Raw genomic sequence first — 27,436 nt, 5'->3', positions numbered from 1 at the left:
TAGGGAAAACCTTGATGATAGGGAGATGTGGATTCAGCCATTGAATCCACCTCCCATTATATGTATAGCTAAGTCTGGATTTTTGCAGACGTTAGCTTACGGCGATAATCGCGGTTAGAGCAACTTCTTTTTACTCAAGGCGGGCATTGATAATAGGGAGAACTTGTCTTTGCGACTGTTTCCCCTTACTTATAGTGAGGAACGCCTACTTTGCATGTCATTAGCGATAAATATCGCTGACATGCAAAGTGGCAAAAAAAATGGATGCTATTGCCAGTAAACTGTCGCTAACAGCTGTTAGCGACAGCTTGCTAATAGGGCGATAAAAATATTGCCGCTTTAGCAGCAAAAAGTGACGCTAAAGCGGTGATATTGCCCTTGATAATATGCCCCCAAAAACTTTAAGAGGTGGTTGGGGCTGTAGTAAAAGCCGGAGGAAATGCTGCAGAGATTATCATTCAACTCCACTGTTTTATACACATTGGAGCGAATCGTTGTTTGAATGAGAGAAGTGTTGAAGTCCGCACAGACATCCGTGAACACCCACCGTGCCATTTCACCCAATGATTCTGGCTGCTGGAAGCAGCTTGAATCTCCGAGTGAAGTACTTCGAAAACATGCGGGGATCGGCATGGGCCGTCTTATTTATCTTTGGTTCTGTTCATTTGTGATGAGTTTGTGCCCAATTCATAAAGGTGAACTGAGAAGAAAGTCTAGCTTTACGACTATTAGTGTTCACAACGGGCATTTACGAGTAGTAAATGCCCTTTGTGAATACCGACAGTCGTAAAGTTAGATTTTAGTCTCATTTTACCTTTGTGATTCGGCCCGGTGACGTTAGATGTCGGAGGATGTGGGTGCCAAAAAAGAAGTACCCGAATGACTGAACAATATTAACATAACAGTATTTCACGCTGCATTGACCATTAGAGCAAATACCAAAGTGAAGTAAATACATGGCAATTCTATCTCTGTTTGTAACCCTTACTCCAACCCTAAAGCTTACCTTAAAGTCTAAATGAAGCGTACTCCTAGCTTTGGTACTATCCACAACTCTAATTGCAATTAATCTTCTTCTAATCATAGGGATAGTCATATATTTTGTTAATTCTTAATTTTGTATGTAATGTTATTCAGTGGTAAAGGCTTAGGAGAAGAAGAGGGGCTTTTGTTGTGTTTATTGTGGAGAAGCAACAGCAACAACTTCCAAACCCTGATCATACAGAGGCCCCAAACTGTTTCAAGAATAATTTAAGATGGTTTGAGGGAGGCCAACCTTTTAAGTTTTGTCTGCTGGTAAGGAGTCAGCAGTTTGGAGAGGTAGCCCAGGTGATACCATACCATACGATGAGCTTTTTCCACCCCTGGGGCACTTTGATAGAACTAAAAGGGCTGCAGATGCTTGCAGGGCCTCTGCCCACGATCTTTAGTTTGGCACTCACTCATTTGCATGGAAGCATGCATGACCCTATGCAAAGGAAAGAAGCCTCTGTACCTGTGTCTTATTACAGAGATGGATGCGAGGCAAAGGGGAGGTCAAGAGGCACTCTGATTGTGTGCTATTTAGAGGTAGTGCACAATCAGTGCAACCCAAAAAGGGCTCTCCTTGAAATGGGTGGTCCATGGGATGAGGAAAAGTGAAACCAATGACCCCTCATATCCCCCTGAATGAGTTCTAAGAGACCCCTGCTGCACCATCCTGCAGACGTATTTCTTGCTGTTGTTGAAAGACAGATCCCTTGGAGTCTGCAGAGTGAAAGGCGGACTGGCAGCTTCAAACAGCCAGCTTCTTTCACCAAGTGCAGTATGATGAAGCTTCGACAAAATTTCAGTTAATGTTGTCAATCATTTTGGAATAGCTGGGAGATGTTTACCATAGTATAATATCCACCCCAAAAATAGCTGCAATCCAATTGATCAGACCAGCTTGGCAGATTTAGTAGCAAGCTGGCTCTGTCAATGCTATACCAAAGTACGGTATAGTGTGCACAGAGTCCAGTGGAACCCCAAAAGTAGGCAGAGGTAAAAGTAGATAGCACCATACATCTATTTGTGGTGGTGTGGACGAGCAGTAAGGCTTTATCAGAGGGTAGTGTTAAGCATTTAGGGGCCGATTCCAATCCTGGAAAAAGGCAGTACAAATCGTTGTATGGAGCGTTTTTCCCGTTCAACTCGTACCCGGTAAACTTTTCTTACAACCTAGGAAGTACGATTCGTACAGAAAGCCTCTTTCCATACAAATCGCACAAAAGACCATACAGCTAAAATAAACCAACGATTCTGATCCAGAACAGCTTGCACGCAACGTCTGTATGTATTTAAGTAGCGGTTTCCAGCCCAGCAAGTACGATTCGTCTCTACGGCACTCCGTACGGCTCTTTTATTACGGGAGCCAAAAACAGCTGTAAAAGCAGAGTCCCCAGGGTTACGAGTCGTACAGGCATACACCCCCATGCGTTGTGTATGTACGGTGCGTACCCCAACATCGTGTATGTACTGTGCGTACCCCCAACATCACGTACCCCAACATTGCGTACCCCAACATCGCGTACCCCAACATCACATACCCCAACATTGCGTATGTACGCACCGTTCATATGCGATGTTGGAGTATGCGATGTTGGGGTACGCGTTGTTGATGTACGTGATGTTGGGGGTACGCACAGTACATACGCGATGTTGGGGTACATGATGTTGTGGTACGCGATGTTGGGGTATGCGATGTTGGGGTACACGATGTTGGGGTACGTGATGCTGGGGTACGCACAGTACATACGCAATGTTGGGGTACACACCGTACATACACAACGCACGGGGTGTATGCCTGTACGACTCGTACCCCTGTATGACTTGCACCCTGGGAACAACTTTTCCCAGGATACGAGTCATACAAAGTTTGCTTCGTAGCGGGTAATGGCATTCCCCATGTACGGGACGTTTTCCGAACAAATCGTAAATCGGAAAGCCGGTCCGGATCGTACTAGTACGGTTGGACTGCATTTTTACAATTTGTACGGAAAAGTGTCCGGGTCCGTCTGGTACAACTTTTCCCGATCCGATTTGTAAGGATCGGGCCGATCCGTACAAATAGGATCGGGAAAAGTTGTATTTTTCCCGTACGAATCGTACTTCACGGGTCGGACGGGACTTGTACGATTTGTATGGAAAAATTTACCGATACGAGTCGGATGGGAAAAAAAATACAGGATCGGAATCGGCCCCTTATTGTACACAATCAGGCAAGATGCTCAAAGACTGAACTCAGACCAATTTGTTTGTATAAAAATATTATTTTAGTCATATTTTATTATCAGAACCAAATCAAAGGCAGAATTGTACTTTCAAAGGCAATGTATCACAAATACACATTTGTCATTAACTTGGTTTTGTTATCGGTTTGTAAACTTTGGCAAGTAAATAGTCAAATTTACTTTTTTTAACACAGCAAGGTATCTCTAGATACCACACTGGTACATTTCCTAAGAGGAAGGAAAAGAAGGTAAAGTGTTTTGAAGTATAGTTACAGTTATGCAGTATTACTCACAAACAAAAATGAGGTTACAAGTCCATGAGTAAGGCTCGGTCAGATGGACACTCAAATCACACCAGCAGGCTAACTAAGATCATGAGTTTGGGACTGCAGCCAAGCAGGCCACCAGGTTAGTTGATCAAACAACTCCTGGGGTCAAGGTCAGCACTGTAGGGCCTACTGGCCAACACAAGAGCTACACTGCCAGCGGCTCAGAGGCGGCCGGGTGTAGGATGCAGTTGTCAGGGTTCACAGGGTTTCTCAGTGGAAACCGCCAACTTGGTCTATGCTGCAGATTCAGTCGGGGGATCCCTGGTCGTCAGTCAGCAGCTGATAGGCGAATGGGGTCTTTGGGAGGTGATGTCCTGTGACCGCAGCGTTCGCTGACGGAGTCGGTTGGACGGTCGTGTTTGGTCTTCTAAGACTGCTTCGGTTAGAGAGTCAGTCAGATGTCGCCTTCAGTCGTGGTTGGAGGGGATCTCCCTGATAATGGCTGCAAGCTTGAGGATGTTCAGGGGTCACTGGATCCCCGGCTAGGATTGTCGGGGACCCTCCTTAGGTGATTGAGCCACTGAGGCTTGTGGTGCTGAGAGCTGAGTGGTAGGGACTCAAAGAGAAGGCCAGCATCAGAGTCGGTTGGTTTTGAGCAAGTCCGGTGCTCACAGGAGACAAAGTCTTTTTGGTTGCAAAGGCAGTCAGGTTTTTGAGGGCTGCTGGCTGCAGGACACACAAGTTCAGCTGGTAGAGTAGGAGGTTGGTACAGCCCATTAGGGCTGGGGCCAAGTCAGTTAGTGTCCTTCTCTTCTTCTCTCAGCATGGCTGTTCGGTCCTTCTTCTTCCTGTTTCTTCTTGTCGGCTCTGGTTTGAGGAGGCAAGGTTCAGTGGTGCCCCTAAATACTAAATTTAGGGGGGTTTCAGGTAGGTACAGGCCTGGACCAATGGGTCCCTTACTTAGACACTGTAGGGGTACAGGGCCCATGCACCTGTACCCTCACCACTGGTATAGTGCACCCAGCTAGAGGGGTTGCTTACCTATACCAGGGTAGTGGGATGTAGGCATGGCACACTCTTCACTTTGTTCTGCACCAAAACACACAGCTTGCAATGGCAGTGTGTGTGTGTAAAGGTACAGGCCCACTAGGGGTGGCACAATAAGTGCTGCAGCTCCTAGAGGATTCCCTGGTCACAGTGCCCTTGGTACCTATGGTACCATTTACAAGGGACTTACACGTGGCCAGAGAGTTGCCAATTGGGTTTTGAAACAATGCAGTTTAGGGAAAGAACATAGGCCCTGGGTACCTGGTTGGCAGGAACCCAGGGCACACTCAGACAAAGTACATCAACAGCAGGCAAAAAGTGGGGGGCACCCATGCAAAAAGGGGCACTTTCCTACAGATTTGTCTTGGTCCTCTGGAGATTTTTGAAGCTAACATTTTTCTAAGACTCCAGGGCAGGTCCTGTTGGAAATGGCCAGTTGGGCAGTTGCAGGAAAGGCCTCTTGTAGTTTGTTGTATCCTTGTAGCTTGAGCAGGAGGTCATGCTTATGGCCCAGATGTCCTTTTCTTTGTTCTGGGAACAAGAGAGTGCAGGTCTAGTCTAACAGGGCTCTTCTCAGATCTCAGACAACAATTTCAGACCTCTTCTGATCTTTCTCAAGTCCAGTAGTGATCTGAAGAGGATGCTAGGGATACCACATTAATGGCACTAGCTTGTGGGTAGGGTTATTCCTGGCTTCTCAATAACCAAGAGGGTAGAAGTTCTTAGGGATAACCCACCCATTTCATAATTTCCTGTGTGATGTACTGCATATGTTCCGATAGTGCCCTTCTGTTCCTAAATCCAAGATGGTGAAACACTTCCCCTATTGTGCAAAGCTTGTATGCCCACCCAAGTGGTCTGACCAGGAAAATGGGCATACCCTAATCTGTTGTCACTTCAAAACAATTCTTGAGGCAGGTCTTTCTCTACTGGGATTGATGGATGCCTGACTGGTGAAAAAGAGGAAGGGGCAGGTCCAGGTGACATTTGACATTTTATCCTTTAAAAAAATCTCCCTTGGGGTTCAATCAATGATGCATCAATTAATTTGAACTCTTGCACCTCTCAACCTCATGAAACACTCTGTTAATACCCCCAATTCTACTAAAATTGAATACCGCACCAATATGTGATTGATAAGATCCTTAGTGCTACATTTTATAAAGATCACATGCAGTATAACAAGCAGTTATGGAAATTTACCTAAACATCACAATGTGAATCATCTAGGCTTTTTTAATCTATAGCAGCAATTTAAACCCAATACAAATTAAATGTTTTCTAAAAAAAACAAAAGATCTTTTTTTAAAACAACAATCATAGTCAATATGTCACAGTAATTCACAATAGGGAGCATACATAACACTGTGTGAAACACATTGACAAGTATACAGAAGATGCATCCTGAAATTTGGAAGATGTAAGGAGCCCATCCTCCTGCTGACTAGAGGAGTAGGTTGTATATTAAATGGAGAGGAAGGATTGGGCAATCCGGGTGATTGAACCACCCCACATTTGAAGGAGCGATCATTGAGGACCCCCGTGCTTGAGAGCAGCCCTTCTCTCCAATTCATTTATTTTTTCCGGAACCACATGTGACTCAGAGTCCAAGTATGACATTTCTAGTTCATAGCCAAAGGTAGCATTATTAAATTCATTAGTGCATCCCCGTGTTTTTCTATGGAATAGCCACCATTGCTACAGCAAAAATAGTTTTTAAGTGCTAGTCACTGTAAGGGCATGTTTAACATTAACTTTCTACATGTTCAACTTTAAATACCATGCACCCTATCTTATGGGCAAAAAGGCCTTCTTAGAGATGACTGATTAATATTTAGAATGACGGTTTAGACAGCTGTAGAAAAGTGCCTATTTTGGTATGTAGTATGTAGTTTGCCAAATTAAGTCTATTATGCAAACAAAACCTTGGTAAAACACACACATCAAATCCTTTTTATATAGGCATTCCCAATGTTTTCTTCTAAAAGTTTTCCATAGCTGCACTTTATATATCCCTCAGCACCGGACGTGTTTCTGTTCTTTTTTTGATAGTAACATACACACAGTGATGTTTTTCTACATGTACACTAGAGACAGCACTAGATATAGATGAAGTGGACATGAAAACCCATATAAAAAGGATTTGATGTGCGTGCCATAAAAAGGGTTTTTTGTATAGTATGATTTGTTGGCTGGAGGGTGCCCTTGTTATGTTTTCCTCTTTTGCTTCTTATTGTATATGGTGCCAAATTTAGTGTGCCAACCATAGCCAACTTGTGGCTTCACAATTCCACCTGAAGTTCAATGTAGAATCCCCCTGGACTTCCCAAGTTCTGCAAAAGCTATTTTGCATGGTTCGGCTAAGTGGTTTAGGATGTTTAGAGATTGTAGTTTAGGAGCAATTGTTAAATGTATAACATAAATAGGAGAAGCCACAAATCATTCTTTGCATTAGATCAACAACAGCTTATTGCAAACCCATTAGTGCCCATTCATATGTTTCTATCACTGGAGGTGAGGATCCCTCTGGAGGTACCAATTGTACTATAGTATTGAAGAAACAATTCCCTCCACCATTGAAGCTTATCTGGCTTAAATGAACACAAATTGATAGGTATAGAGGATTGTATGAGGGAACCCCGCATGTATTTACCACGCATACCTTTATAACTCGGTCTCTACCCTGACTGCGACATTACCACGCATTCCTTTACCATGCAAGTCTTTACAACGACTTGCCCTAGGGGGTGCTGGACTTTGGAATAGTGTAACTTACTTTCCAGCGCCAGTCTACGTAACAGTAGGGCAGGTGTCGAACTCAAAATCCAACACCAGTTCAACAATGCACTGCCTAAAACAAGATGTTGTTATGACTTGCATGGCAAAGGAGCTCATGGTAATGTCGCAGTTGGAGTAGAGACTGTGTTGTGAAGGCAGGTTGTGGTAGTGACTGCTTGGTAAATGATGTTTCCTAGTAGGGACTACCGAGGGCCAAATGTGCTATAGTTCTGGTTGCTAAAAGCGGTCTCAAGTTCCACACTGAATTTTTATGACCAGGTTTCTATTTTATGTATTAATAAGTTGGTGCTCGAAATAAGAAATTGGAGTTGGAAGCAGAATGAGCTGTCTAGTAACTATTCATGAGCATGTCATAAATCGCAACTTCTTTCAAATTCACTACCTACACAGGCATAGTGGCCTGAAAAGAACAGCGAACTTCCATCCTTGTCAAATTATTTTAAAATTGATTTGTTTAAGGCGTTCACTTTTCTTAAAGGAAACAGCGCTGCTTTGAAAAAGGAAAAGAGTTTCCATTTTGAAAAACTTGAGTGACAGTAAGCATTGGGCTCCAAGACCCCTGCAAACTCACTCTGAAGCTGCCACCATGATTCCCAAAGTTGCAACTGGAAATATGGTTGCAAACCACTGATACACAGCTTAACAATTCACAATTTGGAAGATATGCCCGTTCCAAATTGAGATTTATTAATCGACTGTAAACACATTTAGTGATTTGGAAAAACTTTTCTGAATTACTAAAAGGGTTCAGTCCATTAGGAAAAGCTTTATAATGATCGCAAATCCTCAGATGTTTTGCGGCCAGTAAGAGCTTTGTACATTTGGTCCAAAGTCCAATATGACCATAAAACTTGATGTTCTATTTCAATAATGGAGCCAGAGATACATTGACCAAAGAGTCCGACAAGTAAGAGTAGGTCACATTTATCTTTGATGTTCATTTTATGGTCTTTTGCAATGCAACCGGACCCATGAGGTTAGGAGAAAAAAAATATATATATATATATATATATATATATATATTTTCACTGAAAAAAACATAGGTTTCAGGGGTGTTATAGTTAGCTGGACATTTCTCTCGTACAAAACCCTAGAAATTCCCCCGTTATAGTTAGTTAAGCTAACTATAACTCGTGCCCCCGCAATGCACTGCTGATGACGTCACATATTACATCACTCATGACATGGTCAGTGATATTACATCTCAAATGACATCACTGATGACATTACTGATGACATCATCCATGTGATAAATTAGTGCATCTTCTCACACCCTAATATAAACTTTGATACACCGACTCAAAATTTCAGACGGCCGTTTTGAAAACCATAGATACTCCAATACCAATAACTACATACCCACTCATTGACTCTCAGGTCTACATACATCTCCACTCACTCACCTGTACAGTCACTCATACTTACAGTGACTCCGTACAGGACTATCATATGCATTTATACACCTATATAGACACTCACACACCGCCAATCATCCATTGAGGTACTGACACACCTAGTCACTCTTGCAAATAATTAATCACAGTCCAATTTACTCACCTACTCAGTTAAACACACTCAAGTTCACTTACTCATAAAAATACTAACAAATTCTGATGCTCTTATACAATTACTGATACAAGCACACACTTATCCATACAGCCACCCCCGCAATCACACACTCTCACATATAGATAGTTATATACTCTTACACACATATACACTGCGTTTCACATATGTAGTTACTGACACATGTACAACTGAGATATACATTCAATCACTAACACATACACTCACCCAACCATACAGTCCATCACAGTTGCACTCTTAAAACCATGCACCCATAGAAACACCCACTCACACATCTATGCACAGAGTCACACACACCCTACCCACACAAACACTCAGGCACCCTTACAGATACGCAGACAACCACTCAATAACCCATATAGACACTCATATTGCTATTTACAAAACCATGCAGCCACTTATACACCAACACACAGACACATACAGACATTCATGCAATTTAGTCACTAGTCTGCAGTAAGATACATTTAATGACCCACTTATAGAGTCAGTTACGCACCTAGAAAATTATCCATTCACACACTTGTACACCCACTCATTCTTCAACAGGCCTTTCCCTATATATATTAAACATATTAACACTTTACAGAAACACAGACTCACTGGATGACGTAATCAGTGATGTCATCAGTGATGTCATTTGAGATGTCATCAGTGATGTCACTGACCATGTCATGAGTGATGTAATATGTGACGTCATCATCAGTGCATTGCGGGGGCGCGAGTTATAGTTAGCTGAACTAACTATAACGGGGGAATTTCTAGGGTTTTGTAATAGGGAAATGTCCAGCTAACTGTAACACCCCTGAAACCTATTGTTTTTTCAATGAATTTCTAAGGTTTTTGAAATGCAAATTCCTAACTATAACGCCCCTTAAACCTTTGTTTTTTTCAGTGAATTTCAAAGGTTTTTTAAATGCCAATTCCTAACTATAACATGCATGAAACCTATGGTTTTTTCAGTGAATTTCAAAGGTTTTTTAAATGCTAATTTCTATCTATAACTTATCTCTGAAGATATCATATTTAATGAGTTTGATTGGATTTGTATATTTTTCAAATACAGGGTGTCAATTTTATTAGTAACATTTTTTTTAAAATACATTTTTATCACCATTTTTTTAACTTATTTTTCAATTAATTCTTTTAAAAATTAAAAAATATTATTTGAACTTAATAGGTTTTTCAAACATATTTTTTTATATTGTTCTAAATATTTCTTTAACTATGTGTGCAAAACTTTATTTTATATATTTTTTTCCATGTTTTTTGCATCCGCACATCCAGAGTGCACCGTTCCCGATCCCTACGCGATAGCATCCACGCATGGTACGAGTTGGGTACGTGTTTAGTGCGCGATCGCATTGCGACCGGTACGCGAATCCCAGACTATACGCTACACGTTCGATGTACGTAATGCGACGTTTACGCGCTTCTGCGATGCATCATCTGCGTCTATGACACGGTAGGTGCGCCGATCCCGCGAAATATTTAACATTTAAAAAAACATATATATATGTATTTCATGTGAATATTAATTGAAGACAAACTCTAAACTAGTCTTAAAAGTAATATATTTTTACATCTAATCCTATAATTTTTTTAATTCAATTTCGCAGATGTGCACTGGGTGCGTGCTCCGTAAGCGCGCGGTGCGCGGATCCCATGTGACCTGCAAAAAAAGAGATTTGATTGGTTCATTACACTTACTCTTCTAACTATTAAAAGACCCCACCCATTTCAATCATTCTTCTTTGACCTTCTTTAGAGCACCATCTCTTTGGGGAGAAGAAGATTTTTTAGACTAAGTTTACACTTAGCTCTAACTTTTTTCAACCAAAAATGGCTTCAGGGCAGCAGGCATCACCTGCATCTCCTCATACTTCTGAGGATGAATTTTTGGAGGAGGCACCACCCAAAGAACGTTTTTCTTCAGTGGTGTGGAAATTTTTTACTTTTCCCGAGGGGCAGAATAAGACCAATGCCACCTTGGTCACGTGCAAGATTTGCAAAAGAGTGCTGTCACGATGGGATCCTAACAAGAAATACTCGTGCGGCACGGCAAGTATGATGAAGCACCTGAGGAGCCTTCATCCAAACAATCTTGCACGACAAGAGTGCAAACGGATGAGAAACACTCCTGCTGCTGCGCCTTCCACCTCATCGCAGCCGAGCACATCAAGAGTGCATCCATCAGCCCAAACCTTGGACATCCGTCCTCAATTTGAATTTTTAAAAGTGCTCTGCACTAAGTGCAATAAGACTTTGTGCTATGGTGAGCAGTCGATCGATCTGATCTGCCGCCGGCAAGAAAGTCACATTTGCTCGTTTTTAAATTTTTTTTTTTATTGTTCTCTGAAGTTCATTGTTTGGTTTCTCCTGTTTTGTTTTTTGTTTTTTTTTTGCAGAAAAACCAAAAAAAATGTAAAATTGTTCAGAAAACCCCCCAAAAATTATAAAAGAAGAAAGAAGAAAAAAAAAAGTTCTTGTAAGAACTAACTTTCCTGGTTTAAAAAAAGAGCTAAATTTCTTTGTTAGTGTTACCTTACATGAATGTATGTGTAGTACGTAATTGACTGAATTAATGCATTAGTAGCGTATGGTGAATGTATAAGTGCAGAACTTTGAGGAAGTGCTGCAGCATCACACAGTAACCTCTTTAACTGCAGTGTGCTGTAGTACTTCCGAAGCACAGGGATGCAACATATGTACATAAATATGTTGCAAATCTATGCTTCTGTCTGCACGGCTGCTTAAACTGCAGCCATGTGGTGACACAGGCACCCTTACACCATAGTGCAAGGATATCTGTGTCATGTGCTGTTTGTTTTCTACAGGAAGACACACCTTCCTGCACAAAAACAATGAGAAAATGCATTTTTCTCCTTCAATGTAGGCTGAACATTTCAGCATGCACTGAAGATATAAAAATGTGGAGAAATTAAAACAATTCTCCTTGTTGTGCTTTCCTACACCAATTTTAGAATGGTGCACCATTCACACACATATCGAGATTTATGATTTCTGATAAATCTAGACATGTGTCTTGTTCTATGAGTATTCAGTGCAATCATGCACAACAACACTTGTAGAACACCCTTTCAACACAAAGTGGTCTGCATGATGAGGTTGTATTTACATGAAGTATACAAAGTGCACAGAGTGCCTTTTCCTCTCTTTGTAAATATGAAAGAGTGTCTTACACAATAACTTTGTTACAAAAAGTGACATATTTCCGTTTTTAAAATTCCTTGCGAATGATAAAAGGTAAGCACAGAGTTTTGTCTGCAAAGATGTTCAAAGAAGAATGATTGAAATAATTGCGGTCCTTCAATAGCTAAAATAGGAAATATTATGAACCCCTCAAATCTCTTTTTTTGCAGGTCACATGATATCTAATTATGGTCAGATTTCAAAACTACATAGGTATAAACAGAGTGTTTTTAGAAACATGTTTCAACTTTGTAGCTTCTTGTAGACCTCCTCATTCTGCATATTGAGACGTAGTTAAACTTACCTTCACAGTAATAGGAATAAAAAATGGTACACATTTTTTTCGCATTTTCATTCCAATCTAAATTCATAAAAATTGATTATTTTAAAATTTAGATCTGTGAAAGAAAAGGAAAAAAAAATATAACATGTAATAATACATTTTTTACAACACAGCATAATTTCCACAAAGTAATTTTTTTGCCTTTTTTGCTGTTCTCAGAATATATTAAATTTCACTAAAAATATTGATTTCAATCGTACTCATCACTTAACAGCGGGCAAAAAAAAAACAATCTCAAAGATTGTTAAAAAAAAAACAACATGCTATTCTCGAAAAAAAAAACAAGATGCAAATCACAGATATATAAAATGCATACAGCTAACAAAATGTTATAAGTTTAACTCACAAAAACTGTAAATGTTGTCGCTTTAAAATCTTCACCAGATCTAAAGATGAATTTTTGGAGGATGCACCACGCCCAAACGTTTTCCTTCAGTGGTGTGGAAATGTTCTACTTTTCTCGAGGGGCAAACAAAGACCAATGCCACCTTCGTCATGCGCAAGATTTGCAAAAGAGTTCTGTTACGAGGAGATCCTAACAAAAAATACTCGTGCGGCACAGCAAGTATGATGAAACACCTAAGGACCCTTCATCCAAACAATCTTGCACGAGAAGAGTGCAAACAGATGAGAAACACTCCTGTTCTGTATCTGTCAAAAAGAATCACAAATAAAAGTATATTAATAACTTTCAAATTTATACTATTCCATTACTGTACAAACACATTTTATATAAAAACTGACTAAAAAACTATAGCCCTGAACCACAAGTGTGACGATGGTTAAAACACGACATGCATAGTGCATACTACTTTGAAGCAGTTCATGCCCTAAAGCCTACCTCACTAAGACACTACATGCTAACTGACTAAATGATTACAGTACTATAAGGAGACACACTGGGTGAATGACAGGGTGTTTGCTAGAAGTGTATGAATACTAACTAGGGAATTGAAGGTGTGAAAGACAACTGTGTAGGTGATTAGAGGACTGCATCCATACTGCATAGGCATTTAAAGCAGTTCATGTGCAAAGGCCTGGCTCACTGCATGACTACTTGGGTACTGACTGAATGATTAGAGTACAGCAAGGAGAGTGCCTAGGTGAATTTATAAGTGGTAGGCTTTTCGCACAGGGAATGGATTAGTACTTGGTACTGAATGGGTCAGTAGAGGAGTGCAAAGGGAGTGACAGGATGTTTGCTGGACTGTATGGATACTGAATAGGGAATTGAAAGTGTGAAAGACAAGTGTCTAGGTGGTTAGAAGACTGCATACATAGTGGATAGGGGTTTGAAGCAGTCCATGTGCTAAGGCCTGGCTCAGTGCATGAATACTTAGGCACTGACTGAATGATTAGAGTACTGCAAAGATAGTATCTTGGTGAATTTATAAGTGTTTGAGTTTTGGCACAGTGACTGGATTAGTACATGATGCTGAATGGGTCACTAGAGAACTGCAAAGGGAGTTACAGGGTGTTTTTCTGGAAGTGAATGGATACTGACTAGCGAATTGAAAATGTGAAAGACAAGTGTATAGTATGTTAGAAGACTGCATGCATACTGCATAGACATTTGAAACAATCTATGTGGTAATGTATGGTTCACAACATGAGTACTTGGAAACTGACTAAATCATCAGACTACTGCTAGGTTAGTGCCTGGGTAAAACTTTTTAATTTTCAGTTCTGGCACAGTGAAGAGAATAGTACATGGTACTGCACTTTAGTGTCAAACCCGGCTCATTTTATCAATGCATAAGCAAAGAATAGCTTCTAAAGCTACTAAAACTTGACAACATGACCGATTTTAAAACAGTTATCTGTCATCAAATACACTATGTTACCAAATGCTTCTCTCACAATCCTTACCCAAATGTACACAGACTCACAGTGTGATTTTAGACAAGCAACACTATCCCTAGCAGTTTACCAAAACTCTTTCACTAGTCTAGAAGAGGTAATGGTACTGCACACAATCTACATATTTAAGTACAGCACATTAGTGTCAAAGCATGACTCATTTAATTAACGCATAAGCAAAGACTGGCTTCTAATGCTACTAAAACTTGACAACATGACAGGTTTTAAAAGAGTTATCTGCTAAAAAATACACGATGTTACCAAATGCTTCTCTCACAGTGGTTCCCAAATGCACACAGACTCACAGTGTGATTCTAGACAACAACCACTATACCTAGGACTTTACCAAAAATCATCCGCTACTGTGGAACTGATAAGGGAACTGCACACAATCTACATATTGCAGGACTGCACTTTTCTGTCAAAGCCTGACTCATTTAATCAAAGCATAAGCAAAGACTGGCTTCTACTGCTACTAAAACTTGACAACATGACAGGTTTAAAAAAAGTTATCTGTCAGAAACTACACGATGTTACCAAATGCTTCTCTCACAGTGGTTCCCAAATACACACTAACTCACAGTGTGATTCTAGACAAGCACCACTATCCCTAGGAGTTTACCAAAACTCATTCACTACAGTGCAAGTGGTAAGGGAACTGCACACAATCTACATATTTCAGGACTGCACTTTTGTGTCAAAGCCTGACTCATTTAATCAAAGCATAAGCAAAAACTGCCTTCTAATGCTACTAAAACTTGACATCAAGACAGGTTTTAAAACAGCTTTCTGTCAGCAAATACACGATATTACCACATAGTTCTCTCACAGTGGTTCCCAAATGCACACAGACTCACAGTGTGATTCTAGACAAGCAACACTATCCCTAGCAGCTTACCAAAACTAATTCACTACTGTGCAAGGGGTAAGGAGACTACATACAATCTACATATTAAAGTACAGCACATTAGTGTCAAAGCATGACTTTTTGTATCAATGCATAAGCAAAGACTGGCTTCTAATGCTACTAAAACTTGACAACATGACAGGTTTTAAAACAGTTATCTGTCAGCAAATACACGATGTTACCAAATGCTTCTCTCACAGTGGTTCCCAAATGCACACATACTCACTGTGTGATTCTAGACAAACAACACTATCCCTTGCACTATACCAAAACACATTTCTTCATCTAGAAGAAGTACTACATTTTAGTATAGAAACATAACATAACTCATTTCACAAATTCATAAACAATGACTGGTTTCTAATTCTACCAAAACATAAAAACAGCACAGTTATCTGTCTGCAAACACATGAAAAACACAAATGCTTATCACAGAATGGTTTCTAAATGCACACACACTGTCAATAAGATTGTAGAGAAAAAAAGTACTCCCCACACTTTAGCAGGAGAAATACATTAGTCTGATTAAAATCAAAATAGTCTACATACATCCCCTCACAATTAAATAACTCACCTTTCAAGTTGTTTTGTAGATTAAGAAGTATATCAGTCACTCACCATATTTTCTTTTACAGAATCTCTGCACTGTGCACCTCTCAGCAAAAACAAAGAATGGAAAAGTTTCCCTTTCGTTTTCCACACATATACATGTAAACATCAAATCACAATCCTTCACACATAAACTCAAAAGCAAACACACATTTCTATTGGTTAAACATTTCAAACCTTTCCAACTGAAATACATTTCAACCCTTCCCCCAATCTGCCTTCTGCCTGTTACCATAGAAACTAAGCCTGGGCGAAGCACTACGCTACGCTCGCGTAGTTTGCAAAGTTCGCGCTACTTCGCACTATGCGAACTGCACGTAGCACAGTGCGAACACGTGTAGCGTAGTGTTGCATAGTGCTGCGGTCATTTTTTGCTTGCTCGCGGTCCTCAACGTCAAGTTGGCGACCGCGAGCAAGCAAAATGACATCCCGGCGAGACTTTTTCCTTGTTCGCGATCAGCATCTGCAAATTGGCGATCGCGAGCATGGAAAATAAACCTCCCGGCGAGATTCCCAACGCGAGGAGGTCAGGTTTCTCATTGCGAGTGGTCGCGTATGCTCGCGACCGCTCGCGATGAGAAACTACCAGTTCGCGTTGAGAAAGCTGAAGCTCGAGTAAAAATCTACTCGAGCAGCAGAAAACTACAGCTCGCACTGTGCAAGATGCCATTTTCAATGATTGCACAGTGCCGGTTGCTTGTCCGCACTGTGCAATCATTGAAAACAACATCTTGCACAGTGCGAACATGTTACTACGCAGTTCGCGAAGTGCTACGCGTAGCTCGCGTAGTGCGAACTTCACTTTGCGTAGCTTCGCGAAGTGCTACTTCGCGAACTACGCCCACCCCTAATTAGAAACAGGTCATGGAACACTGCACTGAGCACACAGGTCACAAGTTCAGCACACAATGTTGCTAAACAAGACAGGAAGTTTGCTTGACTTTTCAACATATCAGCTTATCATATATAATGTTCCTTACAATCAGCTTTTGTTAACCAATAAGAATCATACCTTTAAAAAACAGAAATATACACCCTACCTTTCAGTGTAGAAAGTAGTCATACAACCAATGATTTCTTATCTTTTTTCACAAAACATTTCCGTGGATCCTCGCACCCAACGCGAGAGAATCCGTGCACCCAACACGATAGGATGCGCATATCGCAGTTTAAAAAAAAAAAATAAGGGGACCCCAGGGGGTCCTTCTAGGACCCCCTAAGCACCTCTAGAGGGTCAGAGTATCTCCACTCTGCCCCCTTTATATGTTTTACACACTTATTCCCCTTGCTTCTTCAGCCTCACTTCTACCGAGGCAGAAAATGGCCGCCAACAGTTCCTGGTTTCGAATGTAGACAGACACTCGACAGCCAATTAGCATTCAGCGTGCGATCGGGAGGGTGCGCGCTTGGTTTAGGGAGGGTGCGCATACGGTGCGTGTAGGGTCCGCGGATCCTCCCCGGCCACAGATATTTATGTACTTTTAACTCTAATATTCTCAGAAACTACTGAACTGATTCACACCATTTATGCAAAAGGCAAGAGTCTGAACTGAGGACTACCTCTTTGCCAAATTTGTTGTCATTCCGTTCAGCGGTTCGGGCTGTAGCTGCGACAACAGATCCTATGGGAATCTCTGCCCCCGATTGATGAAACTTTCAGGGTAGGAACAGAGCTGAGCTGGCCAAAAGTTTGGAAAATTTCGAGAGGATTCGTCAACCGGCGCCAGACTTAGAATGTTGCGGATTTCCTATGGAAAATAGGTCCTAACTATAACTACCTACTGGCGAACGCCAGTAGGAAATATATATAAATAAAAAAAAAAATATATATATATATATATTCACTGAAAAAAAACATAGGTTTCAGGCACGTTATAGTTAGGAATTAGCATTTAAAAAACCTTAGAAATTCACTGAAAAAACCATAGGTTTGGGGGGTGTTATAGTTAGCTGGACATTTCCCTCATACAAAACCCTAGAAAGTCCCCCGTTATAGTTAGTTCAGCTAACTATAACTCGCGCGCCCGCAATGCACTGCTGATGACGTCACATATTTCATCACTCATGACATGGTCAGTGACATCACTCATGAAATCACTGATGACATCTCAAATGACATCACTGATGACATCATCCAGTGAATGTGTGTTTTTCTGAAAATTAAATATGTTTTATATATATATATCTCAAGGTCGATGGAAGAATAAATGGGTATATAAGTGTCTAAATGGATGATTTGTATTTTAAAAATTGATTGTATAACTGACTAAGTGTATCTTAGTGAATACATGGCTTAGTGAGTAATGTTTAAATATGTAAATATCTGTATCAGTATCTCACTTTGTGTATAAGTGGATGCATGGGTTGGTGAGTAGCTACATGAGTGTTTATATAGTTTATTAGTTGTTTTTTGAGTATCAGTATGAGTGTCTGAGTGTCTGTATGGTTTGGTGGGGGTATTATGTAGTGCATAGGTGCATGAATGAGTGACTCACTGTTTGTATGTGTTGAAGACAGCATGTGTGCAGGACTGTATGGGTGGATGAGTGTGTGTGTATGGGTGTGTTAGTGAGTGAATGACTGTCTCAATAGTGTCTTTATGAGTAACTACATATGTTTTAAACTAGTATATGTGACTATTGGTGTATATAAGTGAGTATATGTGAGAGTGAGTGATTCAAAGAGTTCCTTTATGAATAAGTATGTGTTTCTATAAGTGATTGTTTAAAAGACTAAGTATGTGTAAGTTTCTGTAGAAGTAAGTGTGGTGGTGTGTGTATAACTGTATATGCAAGTAAATGGATGTTTGATTCTTTATTAGCATGAGCGACTATGTGTGTGAGTAACTCTATGGATGAGTAGCGTTGTGTAACAGGATGTATAGGTGTATGAGTACATATGATGAGTGAGTACATGTATGAGTGACTGTATAGGACTGTTGGTGAATGAGTGGATGTGTATGTGGATCTTAGAATTACTGAATAGGTTGTTGTAACTGGTATTGGTATGTCCATTGTTTTAAAAATTTTAGTTTCTATTTTTGAATGTGTGTATCAAAGGTTATATTAGGGTGAGAGAAGGTCTGCCACTCTATCACAAGGATGATGTCATCAGTGATGTCATCAGTGATTTCATTTGAGATGTCATCAGTGATGTCATCAGTGATGTCACTGACCATGTCATGAGTGATGTAATATGTGACGTCATCAGCAGTGCATTGCGGGCGCGCGAGTTATAGTTAGCTGAACTAACTATAACGGGGAATTTCAATGGTTTTGTACGAGTGAAAAGTCAAGCTAACTATAACGCCCCTGAAACCTATGTTTTTTTCAGTGAATTTCTTAGGTTTTTTAAATGCTAATTCCTAACTATAACGTGCCTGAAACCTACGTTTTTTTCAGTGAATTTCAAAGGTTTTTTAAATGCTAATTTCTAACTATGCCTACAGAGATAGGAAATGTGAAGAAAGAAGAAAAAATGCACAGAAAGAAAAAAAAGAAATGCAGAAAGAAGCAACAGAAGTCCTGAAAGACGAAGAAAAGTGCAGGAAGAAGGATAACGTGCAGAAAGAACAAACAGAAGAGCAGAAAGAAGCCTTGTTGCAAAATCATCCCGTACCCTCAACTTTTTCAGACGGATACTAGTGGTAACTGAGTCTGACTAACCAGTCCTAGAGCATGTTCTATGTTAAAAGACACTTAGAATACAGTGAAAACACCTACATACATTAGGGAACACTATGCGTTGGGGTCCCCCTGTGATTAGCATGACCTCCTCTGTAAGCCCCTAGTATATAATAGGGCAGGGGTATTAAAACTACCTCTTAAAACGCGCCACAGGGCATGTTTGCACACGTCCCCTCAGGCCCTGTCCCCTCCCTTCCCCACAGTGTAAACACGCCCTATGGTAATTTAAGTTGGGAGATTAAGTCCCCTTGAATCCTGAGGGTCCCTAGGGTCCAACTAGACCACTAGGTACCTCCAGTAAGTGCCACAGAGCTGCGTTGCAGACAGATGTAAAAAGGAGCACGGCCTAGACCACCTCTCTGCATCACAGCGCAGTGGCGCTTACTGGAAGCACCTGGTGGGCTAATTGGCCCCCAGGGTCCCTCAGGATTGAAAGAGAATTATTTCCCCAACTTAAAACGCGCCACAGGGCGTGTTTGCACACGTCACCTCCCTTCACCACTGTGTAAACGCACCCTGTGGCCGTTCTAAGTTGAGAGTTTAAGTCCCCTTGAATCCTAATGGTCCCTAGGGTCAAACTAGCCCACTAGGTACCTCCAGTAAGCACCACAGAGCTGCGTTGCATAGAGGTGTAAAAAGGGGCATGGCCTCAGAACACCTGTCTGCAATGCAGCTCCCTGGCGCATACTGGAGATACCTGTTGGGCTAGTTGGCCCTCAGAGACCCTCAGTATTGAAGGGGAATTAATTCCCCAACTTACAACTGGAAAGGGGGCGCATTTGCAGAGTGCTGCAAGGAGGGGGCGTGGCCTCCGGCACGATGCCGGTCTTTTATTTATTTTTATTTTTTTAAGAAGGAGGGCTGTGTGGCCCCCCTTCTTTTTCTAATTTATTGGCCCTGGGGACCGCATCCCCCAGGGCATGCACCTTAATTTTTTTTGTTGAAAAAAATTTATTTGGAAGGGGGCCGCATGGCCCCCCCTCCCAAGGCCTTATTCGGCCCCGGGGACCCCAACCCCCGGGTCATGGCCTTTTTTTAAAAATTCTTTATGAGGGGGGCTGCGTTGCCCCCCTCCTCAGGCCACTTATGGCCTCGGGGACCCCATCCCCAGGGGCCACCCTTTGTTTTTTTTTACTTTAAAAAATATATATATTTATAGAAACACCCCCCTCACGGTTAATAAAACACACATCCACCGCTGGGTGTGTAATACTTTTTATTTTACTCTCTGGAAAGGAGATAAACCTCACTTGAGAGTCACAGTCTGCTCCTGGCTGAGCCCAATGCTGTGTTACACCCACCAGTGCCCGCCGAGTGCCACACACCTCTGTGTTGTATTCCACCAGCTAGTGCGTATGCTATGACACTCTCTAGCCCATGTGCACTGTAACAACACCCCGTGAATATGTCATGCCACACTTGCCTTCGCACGGGTTATATTGCCCCATCTAACGTGCCTTTCTCGATGCCTATGTTATAACGCACAGCGCTATGCCATACATATTACAATCTGGGATCCATATCTTTGTCACAGTGCATATGCAAAGTTACACCCCCAGCACATATTTTATATTACAACTTTAGAGACTAGTTAGGTTACACAACACTGCCCTGTGCATATTACAGTCCAAGGCGCATATCGCATAGCACGCTTGCGATGGGGGGTGGAGGGTCAGGGGGTCAGGGGGTGTTTCTGCCAAGTGAGCCCGGAGTCTCAGTCACAAACGTCCTCTTCTTCCTGAATAAAAGTGAGATTATGCTGCATACTTGTTCATATTTTAAGTAGTTCGCACAGACACACATTTTAAAAACAATAAAGTTCCTAATACCCACCTTCTCTGAACAGTTAGCTTGCTGCCCCATCCACCTCCTCCCTATCCTCTGTTGTCTGAATCCATGGACTAGCCTCCTCCCTCCTGCCATGCATGGTCTGATGTGCTGCCACTGCCCTCCATTGAGCATGATGTACCAGTCTACTCCTCCTGCCCTCCATTGCCCAATTCTATGGCCCATCATTGACCTCCTGCTTAGCCTCTGTGCTTAGCTTGCTGCCCCTATTCTCCTTCCCCCTGCCCTCCGATGTCTTTGTGCATGCCCCTGCTCCATCTTTTTTGCTCACCATGTTCCATGGACCTGCCACTCCTATCTACTCTGAGTGTTCTGTTGAGCTGCCACTCCCCTCCCACCTGCCTAGCATTGTCAGATGACTGTAACCTGTCCCTGCCACCTCTACCCTGCCTATCCCCTTCCTCCTGTCCTCCATGGTCCATTTTACTGCCACACCCTACTGCCCTCCCTGGTCTGTTGTGCTGCAACTGCTCCTCCTGCCTGCCCCGCGAGGTCTGTTGTGAGGCCCCTTCCCCTGAACTCTCTTGTCTGTGCCCAGGTCCTGACCCTCCCTTCTATCCTCCATGGTCCTTTGTGCATGCCCCTGCACCCTCCATCTTGCCCATCATAGCCATTGTGCTGCCACTAACCCTTCTGCTTGCCATGCATGGTCTTCTGTGCTTCCATGGCCCCTCCCAGCTTCCCTGTGTGGTCAGCTAGCTGCCCCTGACCCCTCCCACCTTCCCTCCTTGGTCTGTGTGTATGCCATAGTCTCACAGTTGCTCTCCATGGTGTGTCTTGTTTCTAGTGCCCATCCTGTCTGACCTCCATGGTCATCTTGCTGCTCCTGCCCTGCCCCCTTGCCCCCAGCCCTCTGTTTCCATGTGCAGACCCCTATTTCCTCCCTCCTGGCTTGTCTGTTCCATTGTAATGCCCCTGATCCGTCCCTCCTGCCCTTTATGGTCTGTTATGCTGCAGCTTTCTCTCCTGTCTGTCCATTATGGTCAGCTTGCTACCATTGCCTCGTTCCCCTCTGTTCTCTGTTGTCCATGTGCATGGTCCTGTCCCCTCCCTATTGCTTTCTATGGATTGTTGTGCTGCACTCCCGTCCCACATGCCCTGTGTGGTGTACTGTGCTGCTGTAAACCCTGATGCCTGCCCTGTAGGGTCAGTTTGATGCACCTCTCCATGTCCCTCGTGTCCTCTGTTATCCGAGTCCATGTCCCTACCCCAATTCCTCCTGCCTTCCATGATCCAATTTACCATACTTGCGAACATTTTGAACTTGGTAAGAGGGAGATTTTGAAAAAAAACTGGGGTATTGATTTTCCCCTTTTAGTTACATTGAAAAAGAGGAGACAGATCAAATAAAGCCCATTTGAGCTTAAAAATATTGGACGTTTCCTGGCTGAAACGGGTCTGTTGGCATGTATGGTTATACTACCACTGCCTCTTCCTTCTGCCCACAATGGTCTATTATGTTGCCACAGCCTCTTTTGCCAGTCCTGTATTGTTGGTTTGTTGCCCCTTCCCCCCTTTCCACTGCCCTCCATAGTCTGTTGTGCTGCCACTGCCCTTCCTGCCTGCCCACTGTGGTCAAATTGTTGCCTCTGCACTCTCCTACCTGCCTTCAATTTTCAGAGTCCGTGCCCCTGGCCTCTGCCTCTCAACAGTATCCCAATGAACAACTAGATTGCTAACATTCTATATTTATTACAAAAGTGTGGAACGCCTGACGTCATCTTGATGTAATCAAAACTGTAATACCTAGAGCATTTCCTTTAAAAATTACATATATGAGAGGGTCTTATTTGCATCAAAATTATGGTTAGTGCTCTAAAAAACAAAAATGAGGACATATTTTCTGAGTGAATTTGATCTTGTGTGATGTAACCAATCCTCATGTAAAGCACTCCAATACCTGACAAGTCTGCACTATATAAAACTGCAAATACACAAAAATAATGTTTTGCACACTTCTGTCATTGGGCTACATGTGGGCTACATCTGGGTGATATGTGTGCTGCATTTGGGCTCTTTTGTCTCTGGTGGCCATCTTGGGAGATTTATTTGTTATGAAGTTTCCTAATTTCCTCATTTACTGCAGTCTCCTCAGTAGGAAATGCTTTCAGTTTTTTACTTTGATTCCATCAAGAAGGTATTCAGATATGTCACACACTTGCCATAAATTCTGAATGTTAGCACTCTAGTTGCTCATTAGATCACTGTAGTAAAGCTACTGCTCACCACGGAAGTCTGCTGCTGGTATTTAAAATGCATGTTTCAGTCTGCGTATCAGAATTTTTTAATGAAATTGAAGAGGATTTGAGAAGTTAAAATGTGCCCTAATTTTTCTTTCTCCAGCACTAATCATACTTTCTATGGCAAAATTAACCCCCTCATTTTGTTCCTTTGTAAATTAAATGTTTTAAGTGTTACCACTTTATTCGAATCAAGATGGCTTCAGGTGTGCCATACTTTTGTCATAAGTAAGACTGCTAGCGCTCTAGTTGTTCGTTAGAACACTCTGGGGCATTCTGTCATTGGGCTATATTTGGGCTACATCTGGGTCATATTTGTGCTACATTTGGGCTCTTTTGTCTCTGGGGGCCATTTTGGGAGACTTATTTGTTATGAAGTTTCCTAATTTCCTCATTTACTTCAGTCTCCTCAGTAGGAAATACTTTCAGTTTTTTAACTTTGATTCCATCAAGAAGGCATTCAGATGTGTCACACATTTGCCATAAATTCAGAATGTTAGCACTCTAGTTGCTCATTAGATCACTGTAGTAAAGCTACTGCTCACCAGGGAAGTCTTCTGCTGGTATTGAAAGTGTATGTTTCAGTCCGCATGTCAGAATTTTTTAATGAAATAGAAGAGGATTTTGAGAAGTCACTCAAAATGTGACCTAAATTTTCTTTCCGCAACACTAATCATACTTTCTATGGCAAAATGAACCCCCTAATTTTGTTCCTTTTTTCAATTAAACGTTTTAAGAGTTACCACTTTATTCCAATCAAGATGGCTTCAGGTGTGCAATACGTTTGTCATAAGTAGCACTGTTAGCGCTCTAGCTGTTCTTTAGAACACTCTGGGAAGCTGCAGTAGAACACATAGGAAATAACTGACAGTCTCTGCTCTTGTTGGAGGTGCATGTTTTACTGAGAATGTCAGACTTCATTCTCACATGACTGAGAAAGATAATGTGAATTTACAGAATATATGCTCTCAGTTTAGCTTATAGCTCACCTTCCAAACCTCTGTGGGAAAAGCATGAGAAAATAGTTTTCTCTCAAACATGATTCATGATATCACAGCAGAAGGCTTTTTCACATGGTAAAATCACCTTAGAACACACCACAATTCCTAAAATGAGTATGGTACCATCAACAAATGATTTAAAATGTAACTAAAGTCTTAAAACCTTCTATTAACTGCAATGCTTTTTTATGAGGTGCTATCATGTATATTGGTCCCAAGATGGTTGCCAACACTTCTTGGATGAAGTACTGACAGCCAATCAGATCTCACGATGAGATGTGTGGTTAGGCTCCGCCCAGATATATCTATCAGTTTAACTCTAATTTTCTCAGGAACTACTGAACTGATTTACACCATTTAAGCAAAAGGCACGAGTCTGAACTGAGGACTACCTCTTTGCCAAATTTGGTGTAATTCCGTTCAGCAGTTCGGGCTGTAGCTGCGTCAACAGGTCCTATGGGAAAATGCATGGGGAAAATGTGTTTTGGGACCTCCCTTTTTTCTCGGCCCCCCGCTTGACGAATCACCGTGAAATTATCAGGATAGGAGCGGACCGGAGCTGGCCAAAAGTTTGGAAAATTTCACGAAGATTCGTCAATCGGCGCCAACGTTATTCCAAATAGAATGTTGCGGATTTCCTATGGAAGATAGGTCCTAACTATAACTACCTACTGGTGACTGCCAGTAGGTAATATACGTATATATTTATGTATATATATGTATATATATATTCACTGAAAAAACCATGGGTTTCACACACGTTATAGTTAGGAATTAGCATAGAAATTCAATGAAAAAACCAAAGGTTTCACACATGTTATAGTTAGCTGGACATTTCACTCGTAAAAAACCATTGAAATTCCCCCGTTATAGTTAGTTCAGCTAACTATAACTCGCGCGCCCGCAATGCACTACTGATGACGTCACATATTACATCACTCATGACATGGTCAGTGACATCACTCATGACATCACTGATGACATCTCAAATGACATCACTGATGACATCATCCAGTGAATGTGTGTTTTTCTGAAAATTAAATATGTTTAATATATGTATATCTCAAGGTCGATGGAAGAATAAATGGGTATATAAGTGTCTAAATGGATGCTTTGTTTTTGAAAAATTTATTGTGTAACTGACTGATTAAGTGTATCTTAGTGAATACATGGGTTAGTGAGTAATGTTTAAATATGTAAATATCTGTATCAGTCTCTCACTTTGTGTATAAGTGGCTGCGTGGGTTGGTGAGTAGCTACATGAGTGTTTATATGGGTTATTAGTTGTTTTTTTGAGTATCAGTCTGATTGTCTGTATGGTTCGGTGGGGGGTATTACGTAGTGCATAGGTGCATGAATGAGTGACTCACTGTTTGTATGTGTTGAAGACAGCATGTGTGCAGGACTGTATGGGTAGATGAGTGTGTGCATGGGTGTGTTAGTGAGTGATAGACTGTCTCAATAGTGTCTTTATGAGTAACTACATATGTTTTAAACTAGTATATGTGACTATTGGTGTTTATAAGTGAGTATATGTGAGAGTGAGAGATTGGAAGAGTTCCTGTATGAATAAGTATGTGTTTCTATAAGTGATTGTTTAAAAGACTAAGTATGTGTAAGTTTCTGTAAAAGTAAGTGTGGTGGTGTGTGTATAACTGTATATGCAAGTAAATGGATGTTTGATTCTTTATTAGCATGAGTGACTGTGTGAGTAACTCTATGGATGAGTGGCAATGTGTTACAGGATGTTTAGGTGTATGAGTACATATGATGTGTGAGTACATGTATGAGTGACTGTATAGGACTGTTGGTGAATGAGTGGATGTTTATGTGGATCTTAGAAATATTGAAGAGGATGTTGTAATTGGTATTGGTATGTCCATTTTTTTGAAAATTTCAGTCTCTTTTTTTAATGTTTGTATCAAAGGTTATATTAGGGTGAGAGGAGGTCTACCACTCTGTCACAAGGATGATGTCATCAGTGATGTCATTTGAGATGTCATCAGTGATGTCATGAGTGATGTCACTGACCATGTCATGAGTGATGTAATATGTGACGTCATCAGTAGTGCATTGCGGGCGCGCGAGTTATAGTTAGCTGAACTAACTATAACGGGGGAATTTCAATGGTTTTTTACGAGTGAAATGTCCAGCTAACTATAACATGTGTGAAACCTTTGGTTTTTTCATTGAATTTCTAAGGTTTTTTAAATGCTAATTCCTAACTATAACGTGTGTGAAACCCATGGTTTTTTCAGTGAATTTGCAAGGTTTTTTAAATGCTAATTCCCAACTATAACGTGAGTGAAACCCATGGTTTTTTCAGTGAATTTGCAAGGTTTTTTAAATGCTAATTTTAATTTTTTTTTCTTCTTTTTTTTTTTACATATTTTTATTTAAATTTTTTATCCTTTTTTAAAGACTATGGTTAAATTTTAAAAATTCTACAATATGTTTTTATTTTACCATTTTTTTAAAATAAACAGGTAAAATTTAAATTTATTAGTATTACATATTTTTTTTTTCCTTTTTTTTTTTTTTTTTTTTTTTTTTACCGTGCGCGTTCGGTAAGCGCACGTCTTGCTGTAATTACGTTAGATTTCTACGCTGTTTGCGTTCATTTACGCAATTTGCGTAGACGCACGTCACGCGCGCACAGCGCGTAACGCGTACGCTGCACGCGCACGTTACGCGGAAGTGAAGGGGCGTGCCTGTTTTGCGCATGCGCGCGTGCGCGTGTCTTTTTTACGCGCATGCGTACTTTTGCCGTAAGCGC

The 27,436-nt window shown here is 41.3% G+C and overlaps 1 protein-coding gene across 1 annotated transcript in view; it reads right to left on the bottom strand.

The window, feature by feature from the left end:
• Positions 1–27,436, bottom strand: part of LOC146860897 (uncharacterized) — a 1,545,865-nt gene that overhangs the window by 1,040,546 nt on the left and 477,883 nt on the right. The window lies entirely within an intron of this gene.

This window comes from Triturus cristatus, chromosome 3_1 (genome assembly GCF_964204655.1).
Source record: "Triturus cristatus chromosome 3_1, aTriCri1.1, whole genome shotgun sequence".
Lineage (NCBI taxonomy): Eukaryota > Metazoa > Chordata > Amphibia > Caudata > Salamandridae > Triturus > Triturus cristatus.
The sequence above is the reverse complement of the archived record's forward strand: the minus strand, read 5'-3'. Positions and strand labels throughout refer to the sequence as shown.